The sequence below is a fragment of the Cervus canadensis genome, chromosome 20 (genome assembly GCF_019320065.1).
Source record: "Cervus canadensis isolate Bull #8, Minnesota chromosome 20, ASM1932006v1, whole genome shotgun sequence".
In the NCBI taxonomy this organism is placed as follows: domain Eukaryota; kingdom Metazoa; phylum Chordata; class Mammalia; order Artiodactyla; family Cervidae; genus Cervus; species Cervus canadensis.
The window spans coordinates 60,312,326-60,335,086 of record NC_057405.1 but is presented as its reverse complement, the minus strand read 5'-3'; the positions used below and the strand labels follow the sequence as shown (position 1 = coordinate 60,335,086).

Genomic DNA, 22,761 nt, shown 5'->3' with positions numbered 1-22,761 from the left:
TCTCCAATGCATAAGAGTGAAAAGTGAAAGTGAAGTCGCTCAGCCATGTCCGACTCTTTGAGACCCTGTGGACTGCAGCCTACCAGGCTCCTCTGTCCATGGGATTTTCCAGGCAAGAGTACTGGAGTGGGGTGCCATTGCCTTCTCCAATAGCAAGTGAAACTAGGCACAAATCTTCATGGCCAATATGGAGACGCAAAAGAATGGGCGGGGATGCAGGGACAGAGAGAGTAATATCCCCAGGGGAGGGTGTCAGAGTGTCCTTGGAAAGAGTGACATTCTTGTCTATCAGAAAGAAGCAGGAGTTAAACAAGGTCACAAACACTAGGTTAGAGGTTGACTAAAAGAAACCATTAGTTGGGCATATTTCTCAGGACTTTATTTTATGGTGCTGTTTTACTTAATATTGCTGTTTGTTTGTTGTCTATATCCTTTGTGGCTGGAAGGAAGCCACCCAGAGACTCAGGAGGAGATGGGGACTCTGCTGGAGGGGCAAAGTGTGAAGTGGCAGAGGGCCACAGTGCTGCTACTGCCTTTGGTAGATTATTGAGAAAATAAGGGAAATCACTGACAATGTTGAGCAAACTTCCCTGAGAAGGGAAAACAGGAGTGTATCTCCTAATAACCTGCCTGGGTTTTGCTGCTGCTGCTCTTAGCTTCCCTCCAAGAAAATTAGTCCCCCATGAACTGCATGTACAAGTATACCTTGCATGAGACAAGAAGTGAAGCAAAGTGAAGTCGTTCAGTCGTGTCCGACTCTTTGCGACCCCATGGACTGTAGCCTACCAGGTTCCTCCGTCCATAGGATTTTCCAGGCAAGAATACTGGAGTGGGCTGCCATTTCCTTCTCCAGGAGATCTTCCCAACCCAGGGATTGAATCTGGGTCTCCCTCATCATAGGCAGATGCTTTACCGTCTGAGCCACCAACCTGCTTGCTAAAAAACAAGCACTATGAAGTAGACTCATTCTGATGGACTTTTCTTCTAGACTCCCTTCATGGTCTATTTGTGATCCCGTACTCCAACACATAGTTAGGTGCCTGGCCGCTAAAGGACTGCAATATGTTTATTAAAAGACAGCTTAGATCTCTTTCACTATCTGCTTTCCTTTTCCTTATCTTGCTCCCAGACTTTGAAAGAGGCTCTGTAGAATCACACTAAGACTTCCAGTCACTGGCCTGGGCCATCATTCTGTACTGCTCTTCAACAGTGTGGTTGGTAATTTGACACCCTCACATCTACCTTGGCACGCAGTCGTTATTTCATTCACTTGTGTGTGTGTGACTCCGTCCGACTCTCTGTGACCCCCATGGACTGTAGCCTACCAGGCTCCTCTGTCCATGGAATTTCCCAGGCAAGAATACTGGAATGGGTTGCTATTTCCTACTCCAGAGGACCTTCCCAACCCAGGAATCAAACCTGCGTCTCTTGCATCTCCTGCATTTGACAGGCAGATTCACTACCACTGCGCCACCTGGGAAGCCTATTTCATTCAATATCCTCAAAAGGGGAGGTTTTGAGTTCCGCCATGTAAACGGCAATAAAGCAAGGGCCAGGAGGGACACAAAAACAAGCAGTCACATTCCAACCCTCAAGGAGTAAGCAATCTAAGATAGAAAGATATATACATAGCCACTATATAAAGCAGAATGAATTAATGTTCTGTAAGAATGATTATCACAAATGCCATGGGGGTAATATAGAAAAAGTACTACTCCTGGGGTAGGAGAGCAGAGCACAGCCACTCATCAAACTTTGAACAAGGCTCGTAGGAAACATTATTTTAGAAGAATTGGAATATAGTAACAACAACAACAACGATAATAATGGTAATACCATGGCCTATAGATGACATTCATTAGTATTTACCATGTGTCAGACACTGGTCTAAGCACTTGTCATGAGTTATTTCCTTTAACCCTCATAACAATTCAATAGACTGGCATAGTTATCATTTCATTTTACAAATGTGGAAACTGAGGCACAGAGCATTTGCCCAGGCATCCTGCCTGCTAAGTGGCACAGCTAGGAAGGAGTTTATGCAAGTAATTCAACTTGCAAGAGTATCTAGGAAAATGTGGCTAGGTAAATAGAACTATATGTGGAAATAATTTTCGTCAAAGTTTGGGAATAAAATGAAGATATATAAAATACCATTCAAAGACCACTTATGCAGGGCTTCCCTGGTGGCTCTCAGATAGTAAAGAATCTGCTTGCAATACAGGAGACCTGGGTTCAATCCTTGGGTCAGAAAGATCCCCTGGAGAAGGAAATGGCAACCCACTCCAGTATTCTTGCCTGGAGAATCCCATGGACAGAAGAGCCTGGCAGGCTACAGTCCATGGGGTCACAAAGAGTCGGACATGACTGGACAACTAACACCTAACCTCCTAGATAAGTAGCATAAATTACATGGCCTATACTACACAATTTATTATAAGATTGCTGAAAAATAGAGAATTCCATTTGCTGTGATTCTAGAGTTCTCAGATTTAACCAGAAGAAAAAATTTTAATTGTGGTAAAATAGACACAAAATTTACTATTTTAACCATTTTTAAATGCCATTAGGTACATTCACCATTCATCATCATCCATTGCCATCAATCTTCATTACCACCATCCATCTCCAAAGCTTTTTCATCTTCCCAACTGAAACTTAATACTGTATACATTAAACAATAATTCCCATTAGCCTTTTCCCCAGGCCCTGGCAGCCACCATTCTATTCTAGATATCTCATATAAGTGGAATCTACTTGTCTTTTCTTATCTGCCTTACTGCACTCACTATAACGTGTTCAAGGTTCATCCATTTTGTAACATGTGTCCAAATTTCATTCCTTTTTAAGGCTGAATGATATTCTATTCTACGTATATATCGCATTTTGTTTATTCATTTACCTGTTGGTGGACATTGAGTTGTTACTTGGCTGCTATGAAAAGTGTTGCTATGAACATTGGTCTACAATTATCCATTGGAGTTTCTTCTTTCAGTTCTTTTGGGTATATACCTAGAAACAGAATTGCTGATCCTATGGAACAGAGAAAGTTTTGAAGCTCAGATTTTTATAGAGGCCAAGTAGAAAACAACTGGGCAGTGAAAGGAACACGTCCTATGAGTGATGGGGCCCAAGAAACAGCAGAGGAAGCGTGCCTCTTCTGGGGGCACCCACCTCTGTGTTTAACAAGAAGATAGAATCTGGATTCTTCAGTGAAATTGCTGACTCAATTTTTTTAATGCCCTGAGGGAAGCACATCTGATGGTCCAGTTCAGCCTGAAGACTGTTTATTTGCAGTCCTCTGCTTTACATTTGAAATTCACCTTTCATCAAAGGTGTGATATGCGCATCTGGCCAGACAGATGTGGTAGGAATCCAGCTCCCCTACTTTCTAGCTGTTTGACTTTTAGGCAGGTTAGCTCAGAGGCTTGGTTGTTTGGTTTAAAATGAGTACAAATGTATTTGCCTTATTTGTGAAATTTAAGTGAAATTATGTATATAAGCTGCCTAACTCAAAGTTTGCCCTCATTCTCTCTCTTCTCCTTCCCTACTCACCCTCTTTCTTCCACTATCTGTTTTTTATCTACCTGCAAATTTAGGTTTGTAGTATTTGCTTATTTTCATCTAAATTTTTATTTATTCTGTAAATTTGATTACTCTCAACTTTTGCTTATAGATTTGTTGATTATTCAACACTGGAGAAGGAAACTAGGTTAATTATTGTATCCCAAATGGTTCTTTAAACATAAGCTTTCCCCAGGAATCTGAGTAGTTAAGAGAAATGAATGAGTTTTTCAAAATCTCAAAAAAGTTAAACAAAAAGAAAAACCGCAGTAAATTTGATATGACAAGGACTATAACTTTTTTTCCCCCATTCACAATTAAATTCTCAAATCTGACTTGTTATAATTTCCTTAAACATGTAATGCTAAAATACTCCTCTCCTTTAGGAATGGAGTTTTTCCTTGCTCAAAGCAACCATATAATGATGGCCAGACATAATTCTGAGACATGTGATTGATTAGAAACCATTAAAATCAGATCATCAGCACATGCTCTGAGTTCCAAAACTTAGCATTTCCAAACAATTACTTAACGTGTTTTCTAAAGCAAGTAATCTGCTACTTGACTGAGATATAGTCATCACATAGAAGAATATTTAAGTATCTACTCCAGCATTTGCCAAAGAGCAGCATTCTTTTTTTCAGCTGTTTTTCTTTTTGCTCCTAGTGTGGTAAAGTTAAATTCTGGGAAATGGTTTACTAAAGGGAAGTTTAACCACAGATGTTTGTAATTCCAACTTAAGTTTCCCATCAAAGTCTTAATGAAATTCAGCTGCCAGCAGTTCAGCTCTGAATCTGAGTCTTTTTATCCTGAGAAACTTGGGGAAAACAGCATTCCGAAGATGAATGGTAGTGGGAAAATGTCCATATTAAAGCCCAAATCCTGTACATAAAGGAAAAAAAATACACGAAGAAACAAATGTTCTTAAAAAAAACAACAAGAAACGAGTGGTCAGCTGTACTTGAGTAACATGCAGTGTGGCCCTCTTTTCCCTTCCAGGAATTTCCTAGTTTGTGTGTTGTGTTTTGCTGGAAGCTAGAGATTCTAGTGTTTACCTAAATGGAGTCAAGTATCAACGTTTATGACTCCATGGGAACCAATGAGTAGGAGAAATCCCATAACATTAAAAGCTGCATTAGCCCAAGTCTCTTGGAGACTAGAGCAGTGATCCGTGCTGCATTCTACAGCTAACAGGACTCTCGAGCATAGTGCAGACTCTGTATATTAATATTTATTTTGAAATTATGCCCTCCATTACATGGAGTGGCATGGCTGCTTTAAAGGAAATCGGGATGTCTAGAGATCAAAGATGTCTTCACTTAAATTCACCGAGGATGTGACTGTTACATGCTATACTGTTGTCTATTTACAAAGTGAACTACAGCATGGCACCCTGCACTAAGCAGCTCTAAAAAGCCAAATGTAGGAGCAAAGGAATGCATTATATAGACACCAGCAGAAGGCAAGACAAATGTCTAGCAAACCCCTGTATTGTGGGATGCCAGGGCTGTAGAACTATCTAGAACCACACAAGAGCCAGAGCAAAATCAGGGTTTAAAATCATGGCTGGCTTCTTCTTCCATAGCAGAATTATTCTATAGTGCCTTTCAAGGTTCACAGTCACAGTGTGTATGCTACCCTTTGATAAACAGTGCTATAATTTGACAAGCTAAGTGTGCCCTAAGTGTAACCTCTCTTCCTGTCGGTATGCTATTAGTCCTGGGAACAGCAGAGCGGTTCTGTCACCTGTGATTCTGTCAATCCCCAGGTCACAGGTGAGGTGCCAAGTGCCTGTTATTTGGAGGCTGAACTGAGTCTGAATGCCTGGAGACCGGCCAGTGTTTCTTTGTGGTGCATGAATGATTGCCTCATTCTGTATTGTTTCCTTGGAATTATTGTCTGTTGTGATTAATGCCAGCAGACACCTTGAAATGCGACTTAAACCAGAGACAAGCCCTGAAGCCTCTACTGCAGCACAGAATTCAGCATAGAGGAGACCTGTTTGAATGCCAGCCAGTGGGTGGTTATCACTGGATGTGTAACTCTATTGGACCTTGCAGTGGGAACCATAAAATCAAAGGGATCACAGGATATTAGATCTGGAAGGGGAGTTTAGGGATTCAAACTCTCTCATTTTATAGGTAAGAAAGTTGAATCTTAGAGGGGTTGAGTTGCTTCACTTAAGGACGCAAAGCTCACAAGCAGCAGTGCCAGGAACCATGTCTTCTGACTTCCAGCCTTATTTTCTTTCAAAGTGTTTCAAGGGACTTAATCATCCTTAGCTTTAGAACTTTAGTGCTGTGCTTAGTCACCCAGTCATGTCTGACTCTTTGCAACCCCATGGACTATAGCCAGCCAAGTTCCTCTGTGGGGATTTTCCAGTCAAGAATACTGGAGTGGGTTGCCATGCCCTCCTCCAAGGGATCTTCCCGACCCAGGGATCGAACCCAGGTCTCCTGCATTGAAGGTAGATTCTTTACCACTGAGCCCTGGTGGTAAAGAATCTGCCTGCCAATGCAGGAGACACAGGTTTGATCCCTGGATCACGAAGCCCCTGGAGAAGGAAATGGCAATTCATGCCAATATTCGTGTCTGGGAAATCCCATGAACAGAGGAGCCTGGAGGGCTATGGTCCATGGGGTCACAAAAGACTCAGACATGATTTAGTGACTAAACAACAACAATATATATATACATAGATAGGTAGATAGATATAGATATCTTTAAGAAAAAAAACTGTTTACTTCTCATATACTACCCATGGAGGAGGAAATGGCAACACACTCCAGTATTTTTGCCTGAAGAATCCCATGGACAGAAAAGCCTAGTGGGCTACAGTCCATAGGGCTGCAAAGAGTCAGACATGACTAAGCAGGCATGCATGCAATATACTATCACTTCACTCTTTACTGTTTCTAGTTAACCTTAAGTTGAATTATCAATAGGAAGGTCTCCCAGAATTGAGTAGAGTGGGAAAAAGCACTGAACTGTGAGTCTGGAACTAACTATTCTGGTTCTTGGCCATGCCACTAACAATCATATCACCCTTATCAGTTAAAGGAACCTGAACAAGTCCCTTCACCTCCTGGGGTGACTTGAAAAACAAAGTCAAGGTTAATGCAAGCAACAAAGTTCTATAATCGTCTAATAAATAGATCAAATTATAAACTGTTAAAGAGAAGCCAACTTAAGGAACAGAATCACTCAGAGTCCCAGAGTCCTGCTGCTGTCCTAGTTAGAACCCAGAGATTTAGTATCCGAGCCTGAGGGAAACATGGGGTCCTGATCTGGTGAAGAGGGTGGATGAGAATGGTTTAACAGAGTCCTTGTTCCTGCTTCCTCAGAACCCCAGTGGCAGGGCTGAGGATGGAATGCAGAACTGAGCACTGGCCCAGCCATGGACATGAGCCTTTCCAAGGTGACTCACCCAGGAGGTTCCCAGCCAGTATCCAGGACAGAGACCTAAGTGTATCCAATGAACATTTACAGTCTCCCACATCGGGCTTCCTGGATACTGCTGTCTGCCCCCTCCACACCCTTCAGGGTGACTCTGAGCATTAAGCTCCACATGGGAAAACAGGAAGTATGACAACAGACAAGATGAGGGACATGGGGACTGGTGTCCATGCGTCTTCTAACACTTAAGTGACCTGTGACAGAGGGTCCAGAGAGGAGACTGTCTTTTCACTCTGCAAAAGGAAGGAAGAGCCAGTGAGAGATTACTGATTCATCATAAACATCAACTGAAATCACTGTATTATGATAGACACAGCATCATTGCTGCCAGCTGAGCCTGTGTGATAAGGTAAAGAGGAAGCCTACTTTGATAGCCTTTTCTAGCCTGGGCAGAAATCAGAACTCAACATTTGGAAGCAAATATTTTTTGAAAGGACCTTTCTGGAAGTCAGAATTGTGAGTGTATCAGAATTGCCCAGGAGCGTGAATGACTATGGGGAGGAGGAGTCGACGTCATGGAGACTCCAAGCGTGGCCCAAGGACAGCAGCGCCAGCAGCACATGGGCCAGTGTTGGGCAAGCAGACTCCCAGGTCCCACTCCAGAATCAGAATCTTCATTTTCTACCAGATGCCCAGGTTGCTCACAGGCACATTAAAGTATGAGAACCACTAGTCTCAAAAATGCAGCTGGGCTTAGACTTTAATGGACTTCAGGAAATTGAGAATCCAGAAAAGGAAGTGTTTTTGACATAATTACAAAGAGGCCTAAAATATAAAACTAAATCATGGCTGCGAGAGGCTAGTGAGAGAGCTCACAGGTTCACTCCAGTACTAGTGCCTGGCCTGGAAAGGTGCACTTTAGAATAAAATTCAAGCTTCAAAGAAAACTGCTGCTTCGAGGCATCTGGAGGAGCTGAGAAGGTCACATCACTTCCTGAAAGCCTGGCGAACACATAGTAGGTGTTCAGGATGGGGATTTCAAGAAAGGCATGAAATGATAGGGAAGGTTTCTATTCTCTCCTTCTCCCAGCACACGCAACCTAGGAACAAGACCACTGCAGACTCTGTGTCCTTCAGAGGAAGGGAGTGGAGATGGGGAGAATTTACTCATGGAATCTTCTTGAAAACAGGGTGTTGCCAGACTCTTAGGAAATAGCAGGATTATAATGTTTCTTTTGCTAATAATGGAGGCTTTCTATAGGGAGGATGATGTGACTTTGGGGAGGGAGAAGTATGGTCTCTGATATAAACTAGAAAGATACTGACAAGAGATTTGGAAGAGCTAGTTCCCCAAAATGAAAATTGCCAAGGCTAGTCCTCAAGCTAGTACTTTTCTAGAGGGGGCTGAGATTTGTAGGCAAGTGCTCTTGAGACAGAGTCTCTGTCTCTTCCCCCATCCTCCTGGATGATTCCAGGTCTCCCTGATGTAGCCTCAGCCCTGAGAGGGCCCCTTGTTATTTTATAACAACCTTTCAGGACAGCTGTCATTCTTTTAATGCCTAAGCACCTGCTTAGCACTGCTGTGTCCTAGGCATTGTTTGAGGCACTCTATTATTAGTTTTGCTCACAACATAATGAGGAAGGCACTACTATTAGCACTAGTCTACAGATGAGGAAACTGAGTCATATAGAAGTTGAATAAAAAATTAAGTAACTCACTCAAGGTCACAACTCAGGGAATCTGGCTCCAAGTTCTTAATCTCTGTCTTGTAAATATCCTCTAACATCTGTTTCTAAATCTCAGAGTGTCTTACAGTTGCTCAGCTAACAAGGGTCCCCAGTATCATCCAGGAATGCCAGAGTGGTCTTAGTAGCTGATGAGTTTATTTAAAGAACATTAAATTAGTGGTATGTTTATACTTTGACTTGTTTTTCAAGTTCCAGAGTAAACTCACCCTATCATCTCAGTAACAATGGGGGGTTCTTCTTTGGGCAGAAGAGCATTAAAGATTGGCATAATATCTGAATGTGTATGTATTTATTTATCTCCACCTAAGCTAAACATTAGTCACTTAAGTGGAATCCTGAGTTTACATTAGGATCCTATAACTTAAAAGAACTTGATAGAAAGCTAAAGAAAGAACTTGAACTGTAGTAAAGGCAGAGTCTCAGGGGAAATTATTAGACAAGGTATGTCCACTATTAAAAAATGGAGCGAAGGCTTAGTAACTGTTTATCTTATAAATGACAATATGGAAAGAAAGGGAGCTTAGAAACTGCAGGTTTCAAGTCAGACCTAAAAGACATATAGGCTGTTAACTTCTTTCCTAGAAATTGTCAAGCACTATATATTAATAAATTAACATGTCTGAAATAAGTGAGTTACTCACTCAGCTCAAAGTGGCTAAGAGCTGAGAGGAACCAGGCAAGGCATCAGTGATTCCATCTGCAACAAACCCAGGTAGCCTCTGCCTTCCTGAACTAGGAGGACAGCTCTGCTGGCAGTCACCTGTGGAGTCTGTTGTTAACCTTGGAGAAAGGAAGGTGTTACAGCAGCGCTTCCCCAGATTGTCATGCCCAAGAATCTCTGCTGCTTCTCCTGTTCCTCTAATCTCTGGTTTGGAACTGTTCTGCTTACTGTAGTAGTTTGCTTGAGCTGCCATGATGTTATAGCACAGACTGGGAGATTTAAACAATAGAAATTTATTTTCTTACCTTTCTGGAGCCTAGCAGTCTGGAATCAAGTGGTCAGGATTGGTTTCTGGTGAGAGCTCTCTTCCTGACTTGTAAATGACCATCCTCTCTCTGAGTCCTCACATGGCCTTTATTCTGAGTACATGCAGAGAGAGAGAAAGAGAGAGATCATCCTCTTTTATAAAAACACCAGTTCCATCAGATTAAGGACTTACCCTTATGATCTCACTCAACCTTTACTACCTCTTTATATGCACTACCTCCAAACATACTCATATCATGCACAGAACTTTAACATATGAATTGAATGGGGGTAGGGCAGGGAGCGGTACACATAATTGAGTCAATAACACCTACCAAGGGAAGTATGTTAAGCAGTATCTCAGTTTTTAATGAGACAAAGTAATTTATAACAGCAAAAGAGAGCTTCTGATAAAATAATGTGTTATCACTCGGTATTAACTTCAGCCAAAAGCAAAAACAAACACAAAATTCAGCATTTCAGTTCAGTTGTATGTTTCTATGAGCATGTCACAATTAATTTTATTAGATATTTTGAAATATGGAGAACAGTATAGTCAGCCCTATATTGCCACTTTGTCTTCCTTAGGTGTCCAGAGACACTTGATTGATCAGCATCAAGTTTTTTGTTTTCTTATTTTCAAAGGGTACCTACTACTTCAGCAAGCCACTTTGTATGCTACAAGGATGCATAGAACACAGTCAAAAAGATAAAACAAGTAACTAATTGTGTACAACAACTAAATTGGTATGTTATCAAAACTCTTATTTAGGAGAGTTTAGAAGGAATATTCACTTCCAGTGGGAAGTTCATAGGTGACTTCATGGAATAGGTGACATTTAAGTTGAATCTTTGAGACTGAGGAAAATTCAAGTTGAGGGGATCAGATAAATAAAGATCAAAGACACAAGGTTCTTCTGAAAAGGGAGATAGTCCAAATTGGTGGGACTGGACAACAAGGAGTCACTGAAGATTTCAAAGCATAAAGAAGTTCAAGGAGACGTCTTCATTAGCATTGACCTGGAAAGGGACTATTGGGTGGATAAGGCAGTAGGCAACAGAGAGCCTGGAACTGGGGTAACTTATATCATGTATTGGTAATTGTCCAGGAGAAAGTATGAAGGGTCTGGATTTAGATGGTGGCCATGGTCTGCAACAGAGAAAACAGATGGTGGGGTCATTGCAGAGATTTTATTAAATGACTTGCCATGTTTTGGAGAGCAAGGATGACAGAGGAGTCAGAGGTGCTACTGTAGAATTGTATTGTATTATTGCAATACAATTGTAGAACTGTAATACTTCATAGAAAAAAATCTTTTTAGAGACCTTTTAACACAAGACCTACTGACCTAAATCAGTAGCTTTCAAACTGAGGCTTCATGGAAATGCCCTGCCTCAGGTACAACTTGGGGTGTGGGAGTGTGAGCAGCAAGAGGCAGGGGCTCTGCTTATTTTAACCAGTGTATCTTTTTAATTGGTTTCATAGGTAAATTCTACATGAGATTTCCCTCATATAGAAAGGGAGTTCTTTGCTCCACAATGTTTGAGAATCATGATACTGGGAGGCTTCCAAGCTGATATTCTAGATCACGACAGATCCCCAAAATGTTGCCCCAAATCTCATTCAAATCAGTGCCTCCTGGGAAGTATCTCAGTGTTACACACACCTGCCTCAGAGTCAGTGTGTACTGCTGATTGCACAGAGCTTCTGATGCCCTGAGCACCTCTGCTGCAGCTCCAAACACAAGCTAGAATCTCTAAACAATTGGTGCTCTCCTGAGAGATATTTTTATGCTTCCTGTTCCTGTCAGAAGATATTTCTGGCCCTTTCCTAGGAAATTCCACTTTTGTCTCAGTTATTACCTGGGAATGCTGAGCAAAACAGCAAATGAGTTTTGGAAAGTTTTGGAGGGTGGTATTGGGCAGAGTACATGATGGTATCTTTCAGTCCTCATAGGAACAGTCAGACATTTGCATGGTTCTTATTTTTCTAAACCACTTATTTTATCATTATTAACATCATCTTATCTTAAAATCTAACCACCCTTTCTCACCTGCACTCTGACCTAAAAAGATAACTCTTGGTCTTACTTTCCCCTCCCTTAACACAGGATTACACCCATCTGTAGTCCTTCATCTTCAAAGGCCAAAATGCTTCCACTATGCATGCTATGTCTACTAAAAGGAAAAAAATAAATACTTTAAACTTTATCTTTTTTTATTTGAATAAAAAAGTGACACCTTAAGCTTTTCACAGTGTCATTAAGGCAAGCTGCCAGATATTTTATTTTGCTTTATGACAATATATTCAGAATACTGAGACAGAACTGATCTTCTGATAATTTAGGAAAACTCCCTATATATCTCAACCCAAGTTTAAAGAGCACAGCTTTCAAAAAGCTACTGATATTGGACAAATGTTATTTACGAATGAAAAATAATGGAATTTCCAATGACTAACTTAATCAAAAAACAATGTCAATACTTATAAAGCTTCCGTGATTTATAAGATATATTCATATATATTTCCACCTTTATTCCTTGCAACCATTTTACAAACCAGGCAGGCTAGCTGTTATTAGTCTAATTTATATAAATATGTTAGTGTTAGGCTTCCCTGGTGGCTCAGACAAAAAAGAATCTGCCTGCAATGCCGGAGACCGGGGTTCCATCCCTGGGTCAGGAAGATCCCCTGAAGAAGGGAATGGCTACCCACTCCAGTATTCTTGCCTGGGAAATCCCATGGACAGAAGCTATAGTCCATGGGTTACAAAGAGTTGGACATGACTGAGCTACTAACACATTCACTTGCCAAAATGTGGACATGTTAAATAATTTGCCTAAAGTTTCATAGCTTGGAACAAATATGAAACAGCAGGAAGGTTTACAGAATTCTAGATTATTTGGATGGGAAGAGTCTAGAAAGCATCATGCCACAAATATCACTGAAAGAGGAAGAAACTGAGGTTGAAGCTAAGTCACTTCCTCAAGGTCCCATGCAGGTTTCCAGAACTGGAACCAACCCAAGTTTCCTGACTTTTAGAGCAGTCCTTTTGTCCTACTGAATCGCAGCATGGGCACCATAACCAGGGCAAATAATAGGGGTGAGGAACATCTGGTGATCTCTGTGTTGGGATATTAAAAAAGTTGGATCAGACAAGAGTGTATCCATGTTCACTTTCTTCTTGTGACATATCACCACTGATGCCTTATTCCTAAATAATTTAACTACTAAGATATAGAAATTCTCTTGGCTTTTGATCAGTATATTTATCCAAATTTTGAATTTAATTTATAACCACACTACTTGTAGCTTCTTTCATTTCAAGAATTTTTGCTTAGGCCCATATGCCTACTGATGCCTTCAATTATGCTTTCAGCACCTATACTTGAAAGCTTTCAAGTGCAGTAAGATTTCAGAATTTCCGGCTAGAGTTTTTCTGGGGGTCATATAAAAATAAACAACACATCCTGGATCTCAAAAGGAGGAAAGAAAAAAGATCTACTTCAAAAACGAACAATGACCCTTTTGTTTTAAAACAATTGAAGAACTAAGTTTAAAAATTCCCAGACCACATTATGTCTGCTTTTCCTGCTGCACACAGTCATCATTCAGGTTTCCACATGACTTTAAGAAACTTCCCTATCATGATGCAAAACAATTACAAGCTGAGAAATTAATGAAGGAAATTAAATGTGTGCTGGCACCACAGTGGTCTCCTCCGGCAGTTGCACCCCACTGTGACTGTCCCAAACTGCTTTGTAACAGTTCTGAGTTTCAGCATCTCCGTTTTTATCTGTGGAGCTTTTTCACTGCTGATCTCAAAGCCAAGTCACCCTACTCTTCTAACAGAAAGTTTCTCAAAGACAATCTACCAATTCCAAACAGAACTATAGTTAGTAAAATCCAGGGACTGCCCCTGAAATCCAGCCAGCTAGGCTCCTCTGTCCATGGGATTTCCCAGGCAAGAATACTGGAGTGGGTAGCCATTTCCTTCTCCAGTGGATCTTCCCTACCCAGGGATTAAACCTGCATTTCCTGCATTGACACGTGGATTCTTTACCACTGAACCACCAGGGAAGTACCCCCAACCTCCACACACAAAATCCAGGGACTGCCCCAGAAATAGCACTGCTTAGATGTGCCCTGAGTCTAATAGGGAATGAGAAATAAGAAAGACTTCAGGGGGTTAGGGCAGCCCCCATGTAGTCAGCAAAATAAGAAAGTCTCTGGGAGGCAGAACAGCTCTAACATGCTGCGCACTCAACGGTTCACTTTCAAAATAGTGGGCACCATCATCCCTTGTTATCCTCCTGACCTTTGTTGTGGTCCTCAGTATGGTGAAAGTAATACTGTATTTAAGAAAACACAAATATCTTTGTAAGATCGAGTAATTATCTTTATGGGGGAAGGATAGTACTCTTTGTAAGATGCTTAAAATCTCTGGGCTTTATTAAAGGGCTGGGCTCTTCCTACTCTCAAAGACTATCTGTGATTATTTTGGCAGGTGAAGCACATTTTTCCTGTGACCTGTGTTTTTGGACCTGCACTATATCAAAGTGTTCAGTGGAAATAAGCATTTTGTTGTCTTCTTTCTGCAGAACATCTTCTTGTCTGCTCTCCCATTCAGTTGTTTTGAAAGCTAACAAGTGTTATACCCTTGTTTTGATTTTAAGACACTGTATTTTCATCTCTGATTATCTAAACTGTTTTGATTTTCCTTTGATTACAGTCTCTCTTTTTTAAATCTGCTAACATAAATTCATCTAGAAAATGTGCTCTCTCCTCAAAGTCATGAGTCAGCATGGATTTCTTTGGAACTTAGCTCACATCATCTAAGAAATTTACAAACTTTTAAAAAAGGAGAAAAAAACTGAAATAGCAGTCAAAGTTTGAAATGAGGATAGAGTTTTGCTCTGTTTCAACCGTTCAGTGACTGGGCTATTGACGGTAGAGTAATAAAAACCAAGTGCACAAGGTTCTTGCTTTAATTGTTAATAGATTCTCAAACAATTAAATCAATCTTGTAGCTACTGAGAGGGCCATGCTGCTGCTGCTAAGTTACTTCAGTCGCGTCCGACTTTGTGCGACCCCATCCTTGGGATTCTCCAGGCAAGAACACTGGAGTGGGTTGCCATTTCCTTCACCAATGCAGAGGGGGTCATACAACCAAGTATTTCTATTATCATGCTCTGGCTTATCTCACTTTTGTGTAAAATGCATTAGATAGCAGAATGAAAGAGGATAAAATAAAAATATTCTTTTCTTATAGTTGAACGGCATTATCCCTATGCACAAATTCTGACTTGTCAGTTCCAAACTCCTAACTCCTAGCTACATAACAGTTCTTTATGGGATCCTGACGACCACAAGGAATTAATGAGGCTTCTAGGCATACCTAACTCTTAGTTCAGGGTTTAGGCCATGCCTTCAGTGTTGTCTATGAAAACATAAGGTGGTGTAGATAGAAAGTGGCATCTCCATGTGAGTATACTGTAAGCCAGAAGGTTGCTGAAGATGTCACATGAGTTTAATCACTAATATTAAACTAATCCTTCCAAAGAAGATCCCAGAAAGTAGAAAAAAAGTCATTCCATCTAGTGCCTTTTATTGCAGGTTACTGGGGGCTGGGAGGAAGGGAGCAGGGAGGATGTCTACTTGAAGCAATAAAACAATGAGAGGAATATGAGTACTAGCCTCTCTGCCTTGTGGGAAGTGACTAAAAACCGTCCTGTGTTTTCCAGCCTTTCGGCTTCAGTGTTCTCTTTCAAGAAAACCCTGCACAGATGCTACCTCCTCTGAAGAATCATTCTTGATACACTACCCACCCCCAGGTTAAAAGTAAACTTCCCTTCCTCTTCCCTCTCTCAGCGGAGAAGGAAATGGCAACCCACTCCAGTGTTCTTGCCTGGAGAACCCCAGGGATGGGGGAGCCTGGTGGGCTGCCGTCTATGGGGTCGCACAGAGTCGGACACGACTGAAGCGACTTAGCAGCAGCAGCGGTCACTCTCTCAGTGTTTCTCTGTACTTTTCCTATATTATGACTCTTAGCACTTTCTACTACATATTACAGTAAGTTACACATATACCTTAAATGCCCCAACTAAACTCCTGGTGGCCAGAAGTATCCATAATTCATCGTCTCGTTCCCCAAATTGCCTGGCCAAGTGCCTTCAGGATAATAGTTGCTCAAGAAAATAGTTCACACTTTCCTTATTTGTTGAATACCTGCTTTGTGCCACACACTAACCCAGACCCTGAGTAAACAGCGCTACATCAAAGAGAGACACAGAGGGAATAAATGACCATGCCAAACACTGAAAGCCAAAATGGTGCTGAGTTTTCTATTTGTGGCACATGTGCATTCTGACACAATCCTGTCCTATACTCCTGATGAGCAAATCAGCATTCGGTGAACCACGGCGTCCCTAGGCTGTTCATTCCAGGAGCTCTGTGCCACAGGCAAGAACGCCTTTTAAGCTAAAAGCTTTGTCTTTCCCACTGTATATGGAAAAATTGACTATGCACTTTCATGAAGAAGGTCTAGCTAAGAAATGTTTATATTGGAACAAGCCCCATCTCTAAATCTGGGCTTGTTGTTGAATGGTATTTTGTTTCCTTGGATCAGGGAAGGGGTCTGGAAACATCTGTAACTAAATGATCGCTTTAAAATCAGTACAGTTTCCCCCCCTTATATGACAGATAAAATTACTTTAAATCAAACACTCTCAGCCTTCCTCATCCATTTCCTTTCATAAATGTGTATTATTTTGCTGTCATTAAAACGGCAGTGCAGAGAACTGATCTATGGCACTTGAGGAATTGTCATCTCTACAGTCATTTTCTTTTCACTTTGTGTACTTTACCTTCACTTTTATAAACATGTTTTAGCAGAATAACTATCTGTATCAAAATAGTAATTTGGGGACAAAATTTGAAAGCTACAAACAGATAATACCAGATTGTAAAGATACCAGATTGTAATGTGCAGGTTATTTATGGTATTTATCAATGTAAAATGGAATGAAATAAAGATTTAAATTAAATGGTATTTTACCAAAATCACAAAATAAAATTTTAGAGGAGGGAAGTCAGGGAGAAAACTTGTGGGAAATAATCCCAAATAAGATGAAGAGAATGGAAATTCTGTACCAACTTTGAATATCATTCATGTTCTAAAAATAATAGAACTTATGAACAGTTTATGATATTGTAGTTAACATTTTTTTTTGTGTGTGTGTGTGTGTGTGTTTTTTTTGTAGTTAACATTTTGTGAGTATAGATTTACAACTTGTTGGAAAAGTTTTTCTGTTGTTGTTTTGTTTTAATTAGCTCCCCAAATTTAGGAGCTAAATGTTCAGGACGGTAACTCATTTGCCTTGCCTTCTGTAAGTGGTTAGTGTTTGATATATTTGTTTATTATGAGCTGTTTGAAAACAGCCCTGTCATCAGAGTCTCTGAATAGACCACCACTCTGAAATACTTCAGTCATGGCCTAAAGATTCCATCTCCTGAGCCTTCTAAGTGCTTGACACGTAGAGATGTAAAATGTTAGCTTAATGAATTCTACTGCTCACATTCTGCAAATAAGAACACTTGGGGTTAGATCACATTGTCATTTGCCTCATAAAATTTGTCTTGTAAAATACATCAAAGGTAGCATGTAGATTCAACTTACAATCCTAAGCTTTGAGCCACTCACAAACCCTCTGTGTGGGATCTAGCCTCCTTCAGTGTTGAAGGATGAAGGTGTTGGTTTCATGGCCCAGTCAAAATGGGAGTGATGGTATTTTATTAGTACAATTTACAGGTCATAGTTTTCCTGTTAGGTGGGGCCAGATGTGTGTCAAGCTGTCACACTTTCTGCCTAACCAGACATCTGCTTCTGACTCATAAGGGGAAACACCTGCATATATTACATGAAGGGGGCATCTTTTCCCAAGGCCCATTGTCAGATCCCTCAAATGAAGCAAGGGAGGTGTCAGGGATGCAGCTGGATGTCATATAACCAGCTTCTAACAAGAGTTGACTTCTTTAATGAGTAATCACATTATTTGCTTCACAGTCTATTTCTATCTGTACTAAATAGAAACCGTTAAAAATTGAAACACACCAGCTATAAATTATTATATTTCAATTACAAAAAATTGCCATATGCCAAATCTAGTAATACAGAGGGCTGATGGACAATGTTTCCTATCTGAACTTAGCCGCACACTCAGAGCAAACCTAAGCAAGGTTTAAAGTGTTCTCCTCCCTCATCTGCCCCAACTTCTCCATCCCATCTCACCCCACTCCCTCACCCTCATGCCTGGGGAGTGGTATTCAGACCCTTTGATGACTGATAGCACTCAGTTTTGAAATTCAGGAGATGGTACTAATGGAATAACTTTAATGAGATTCTTCATAAATTTAATAACCAGGAGCAAATTTAATTTTTATCCCAGATATGCCTGGGAAAGGCAGAGATAGACAGTGTGGGCCTGTCTGCAGCCCCAGATGAGGTGTGAGCTTTAGCACAACCCTCACTTTTTTTTTTTCCTTTTTCCTTTGGCCATATCATGTGGCATGTGGGATCTTAGTTCTCCAACCAGTGACCTGGGCACTGGAAGGCAGAGTCTTAACCACTGGACTGCCAGGAAAGTCCCACAACCCTGCACAATTCTTAACATCACTTATCATCATCATCAAAAAGAAGTGTGGTTTAGTGGAAGGTACACTAAAGGTGGCATTAACTTGCTCTATGTAACTGACTTTAGATAAGTCCCTCACTTTTCTAGGTTGCAATTTTCCAAACTTTAAATGAGAGGTTAGATGAAGGAACCACTAACATCCTTGGCAGCTCTGGAATCCTGTGATTCTGTAATGCCAAGATACGTTCACTACATATTCATTAAGCGCCTGCTATGCAAGGCACTGAGGCTACAGTGAGAAACCAGAAAAATCCAGATTCTGTTCTCAGGGAGTTAAGTCTTCTGAGGAAGAAAGCCAGGAAACCAGGTGTCACTGCTGAGCTATGTCCCATAAAGAAAGACTTAGAGCTTAATGAAGAGCTATCAGTTAAAACAGACAACCCTGGCACAGACGCATCCAAAAGGAAGGGAGAAAACTAACAGCTATTGAACCCCTTCCATTGGGCTTTAAATGCACAATATTAGTTGATCCTCACAACCACTCTGGGAGATAAAATGGTGATCATTTTCATTTTTTTTCCCCAGGAAAAAAAAACAAAAAACAAAAAAAACCTGAGACCTCGTGTTAAATAAGCCAGGCAAGGTTAGTAAAACTGGAATTGGAATCAGATCTCATGCTTTCCACTGCTCCAGTTTGTCTCCAGGGGATTTAACTACAGTGAATTATGGCTTCTCGAAGGAACAGATTGTAGTACACCACATCAATACACATAGGAGATAAAATGGTGAGGTCTAAAATCTGGGGGTATCCTCAGTGCAAACATATTTGGAGGAGAAATTCACTCAACAAATATTTACTGAGCTGAATCACTGCCAGATGCATGGTTGACAACTGGGGACTTGAAACATGGATATACATGTGTACACTTCTTAAAATGCCAAAGAGTAGATTTTCAACTTATTCTGACAACATGGGGTGCAAATTCTAAAGAAAAATTACCTACAGATATATGTTACAGGAGGAGTGGAGGATCTATTAGCTGTTTGAAGAATAAGGGGAAAAAAGAGACAGAGAGAACACATTTGAAAAGAAAATTGCCCTACCTACGAAATGCTCTTAATTTAACAACTGACTGCAATTCATTGAGAAATCTATCAAAATTGATACTTGAAAGGGATCCTTCCTTTGAATACAATCTCTTATCTATTTGGATTCCTTGAAAATATGTTTTATCAACTGAACAGGGGAAATCTGTCACTTCTCCCAGATTGTTATAAATTATGAAAGGAGGGTCCAAATATGTGAAGTGCAATCCATCTTTAGATGGTGCAGTTTCAGTCTCCAGATGGATAGAAGTCACTTTGCTAGTTCTTTTCAGTCTATAACTGGCTATTCCAAAAATATGCTTTGTTAGAGATACTCATATCCATATACTTTCCTGACTGTGGTCCCTAATAGAACCACTTAAAAATCTGTTGTCACCCCAAATTAGTATTTAGGATGATTACCGCTTAAAAAAGACCTTTCCACTTCAACAAAGAATAGTTATTTTCCAAGAATTGATGAAATGTATATGAAATGTAAAACTGGGTTCAGAATGTTGGAGGAAATCATGGGTGTGATTATGGTTTTGCCTGTTTTCAGAGATAAGTCCCAACTAGAATAAATAGGCACCCTTAAAGTCCTCCATATTGCACAGGTAACCTAGGACACATAGCTTTACTGACAGAATAAATTAATAAGTGTAAATCAAATTGTCATTTAAACATTTTAGAAGAATCTAAAAGTTGGTGTATGCTTTAACTTAGACACACCTACAGACTTGTGAAAGGCTTCCACATAAGATGAGGTAGCTATTAGCTGTATGATAGAAAACAAAGGAAGAACAAATTAAGGAATGTTCTTCTGCTTATTTTTTTAACTGTGTGTAATGATAATGGTACATAAGATGAATAACAAGGAAGTTAATATACACAGGCAGCTGAATCTATTGTCATGACCACATTAGTCACTTCCTAGAGACGGTATTTTAGAGACCTCACCAGGTCTAGACATGGAAATCCAATAGCCAGCCAATATAAGTGGGACTTTGTGTTTTTCTTCCTTCCTTTTGTTCTTTCTCTTCCTTTCTTTCTTTTTCGTGAGCATTTGTATCCCCTACATGTATCTTAAGAAATAAAATATTGCCCATATAGTTAAGCCCATATATCTTCAATCTCACTCCTCTCCTTTACTCTTAAATTGCCTGACTTGGTAGGTTTCAATTTATTTCTTACACTTTTCTTTATATACATGCATCTCTACCTATTATATAAAATTATTTTGCATGTTTTAAAATACAATATAAATAGTGTGCTGTTTCTATTCTACGGCTTGCCTTTTTCTTTAATATTTTTTAAAGACTCATTCATGATTGGAGGTTTTCATTTGTGAGATTTGTCAAGTTGCTCTTCAAAGTTTTACATGATTTTTCCCTCTCTTCGTTCCTTCTTTACAAGTTCAAATCCACTTTTTCAACTAAGATATTTTCAGCATCTACTGGCTATTTGTTAATCACTCTAATATTCATAGATAATAAGGATACAAAGATGAATAAGACACTCTCCCTGTTCTCAAGGAGCTCATGGTGATTTCAGGGGGGCGGGGGTGGAGTGTAGATTAAAACTTGCAGTCGGGACTGTCCTGGCAGTTCAGTGGTTAAGACTTTGTCTTCCAATGCAGGGGGTACAGGTTTGACCCCCTGGTCAGGGATCTAAGAGTCCACATGCCTCATGGCCAAAAAACAGAAGCAATGTTGTAACAAATTCAATAAAGACTTTAAAAAAACTTGTAATAGCATGTTCCATGTGCTCTAATGAGGTGTGTACAGAGTGCCACGTGAACACAGAGGAGAAGCAACTGAGTCTGAGACTGAGAAAGGATTCATAGGTGATGGAGATGAAAAAGGCACCCCAAGACCCTGTTGCACAGTACATGCAAAGTCAAGGTGGTCAAGAGAATAGTATGTTGTGGGGTGGAGGAAATATGTAGTTAAATTAGAGCAGAGGGAGCTGAGGTTGAACGTGAAGAGATCATTAGAAATTGTATTGTGAAATAGGAGCCTTGTATGTCATGCTAAGGAATTTTACTTACTCATGTATGCAATGAATAAAGAGCCATTGGGAGGTCTGAGGCAGAAAAGTAGTATGGTGAAGTTATTAAAAATTACCTCTGGTAATAAAGAATGGACCAGAAGGCAGAAAAACTGATGATCAAGAGAAGAGAGTGAGTGTAATTATGATAATCCAGGAGAGAAATGCCAAGATTCTGAACTATACACTGGTATTAGGAACAAGGAGGAAGAGTTATTTTGCTAAATATTTCAAAGGAAGAGTGCAAACTCTATGAAATAATAGTATACAAAGGGTGACAGGAGGTGGGATCAGTCTTACCCAGGTGGAGGCAATAAGGGGCGCATTGTGTACAGAGAATTTTAAAACAGTAATAAAACTTACTAAACCACAATCTGCTTTTTATTAGCACTGTGTGCCAGCAATTCTAAATAATGTCCATGACAAAATTCTCTTCCTAAAAAATCTTCTGTTGTCTAAGTTCTAACCAGTCGCTGTGGTAACTGTTAAGTTTTAACAATATAACAAATACGTAAGCTTCAAATTAGCACATTCCAGTTAACTTAACCTTGATAAACATTGTATCCTACACAGAAATTAATTTGGAGAACATCCAGTCCTACTGTCCAAACAGATAGAGATATTCATTTCATTTCAGTTCAGTTCAGTTCTGTTGCTCAGTCATGTCCCGACTCTGCGACCCCATGAATCGCAGCACGCCAGGCCTCCCTGTCCATCACCAACTCCCAGAATTTACTCAAACTCATGTCCGTTGAGTCAGTGAGGCCATTCAGGAATCTCATCCTCTGTCGTCCCCTTCTCCTCCTGCCCCCAATCCCTCCCAGCATCAGGGTCTTTTCCAATGAGTCAACTCTTTGCATGAGGTGGCCAAAGTACTGGAGTTTCAGCTCCAGCATCAGTCCTTCCAATGAACACCCAGGACTGATCTCCTTTAGGATGGACTGGTTGGATCTCCTTGCAGTCCAAGGAACTCTCAAGAGTCTTCTCCAACACCACAGTTCAAAAGCATCAATTTTTCAGCGCTCAGCTTTCTTCACAGTCCAACTCTCACATCCATACATGACCACTGGAAAAACCATAGCCTTGACTAGACGGACCTTTGTTGGCAAAGTAATGTCTCTGCTTTTTAATATGCTATCTAGGTTGGTCATAACTTTCCTTCCAAGGAGTAAGCATCTTTTAATTTCATGGCTGCAATCACCATCTGCAGTGATTCTGGAGCCCAAAAAAATAGTCTGACACTGTTTCCACTGTCTCCCCATCTATTTCCCATGAAGTGATGGGACCAAATGCCATGATCTGAATGTTGAGCTTTAAGT

The 22,761-nt window shown here is 40.4% G+C and overlaps 1 protein-coding gene and 1 long non-coding RNA gene across 4 annotated transcripts in view; both read left to right on the top strand.

Annotated features, from left to right (window-relative positions):
• Positions 1-22,761, top strand: part of LAMA4 (laminin subunit alpha 4) — a 140,789-nt gene that overhangs the window by 3,801 nt on the left and 114,227 nt on the right. The gene's annotated exons all lie outside the window — the stretch shown is intronic.
• On the top strand, positions 720-5,974 carry LOC122422686. Its single transcript, XR_006263937.1, has 3 exons — positions 720-740; positions 1,765-1,768; positions 2,356-5,974. It is a non-coding gene; the product is annotated as an uncharacterized LOC122422686 (long non-coding RNA).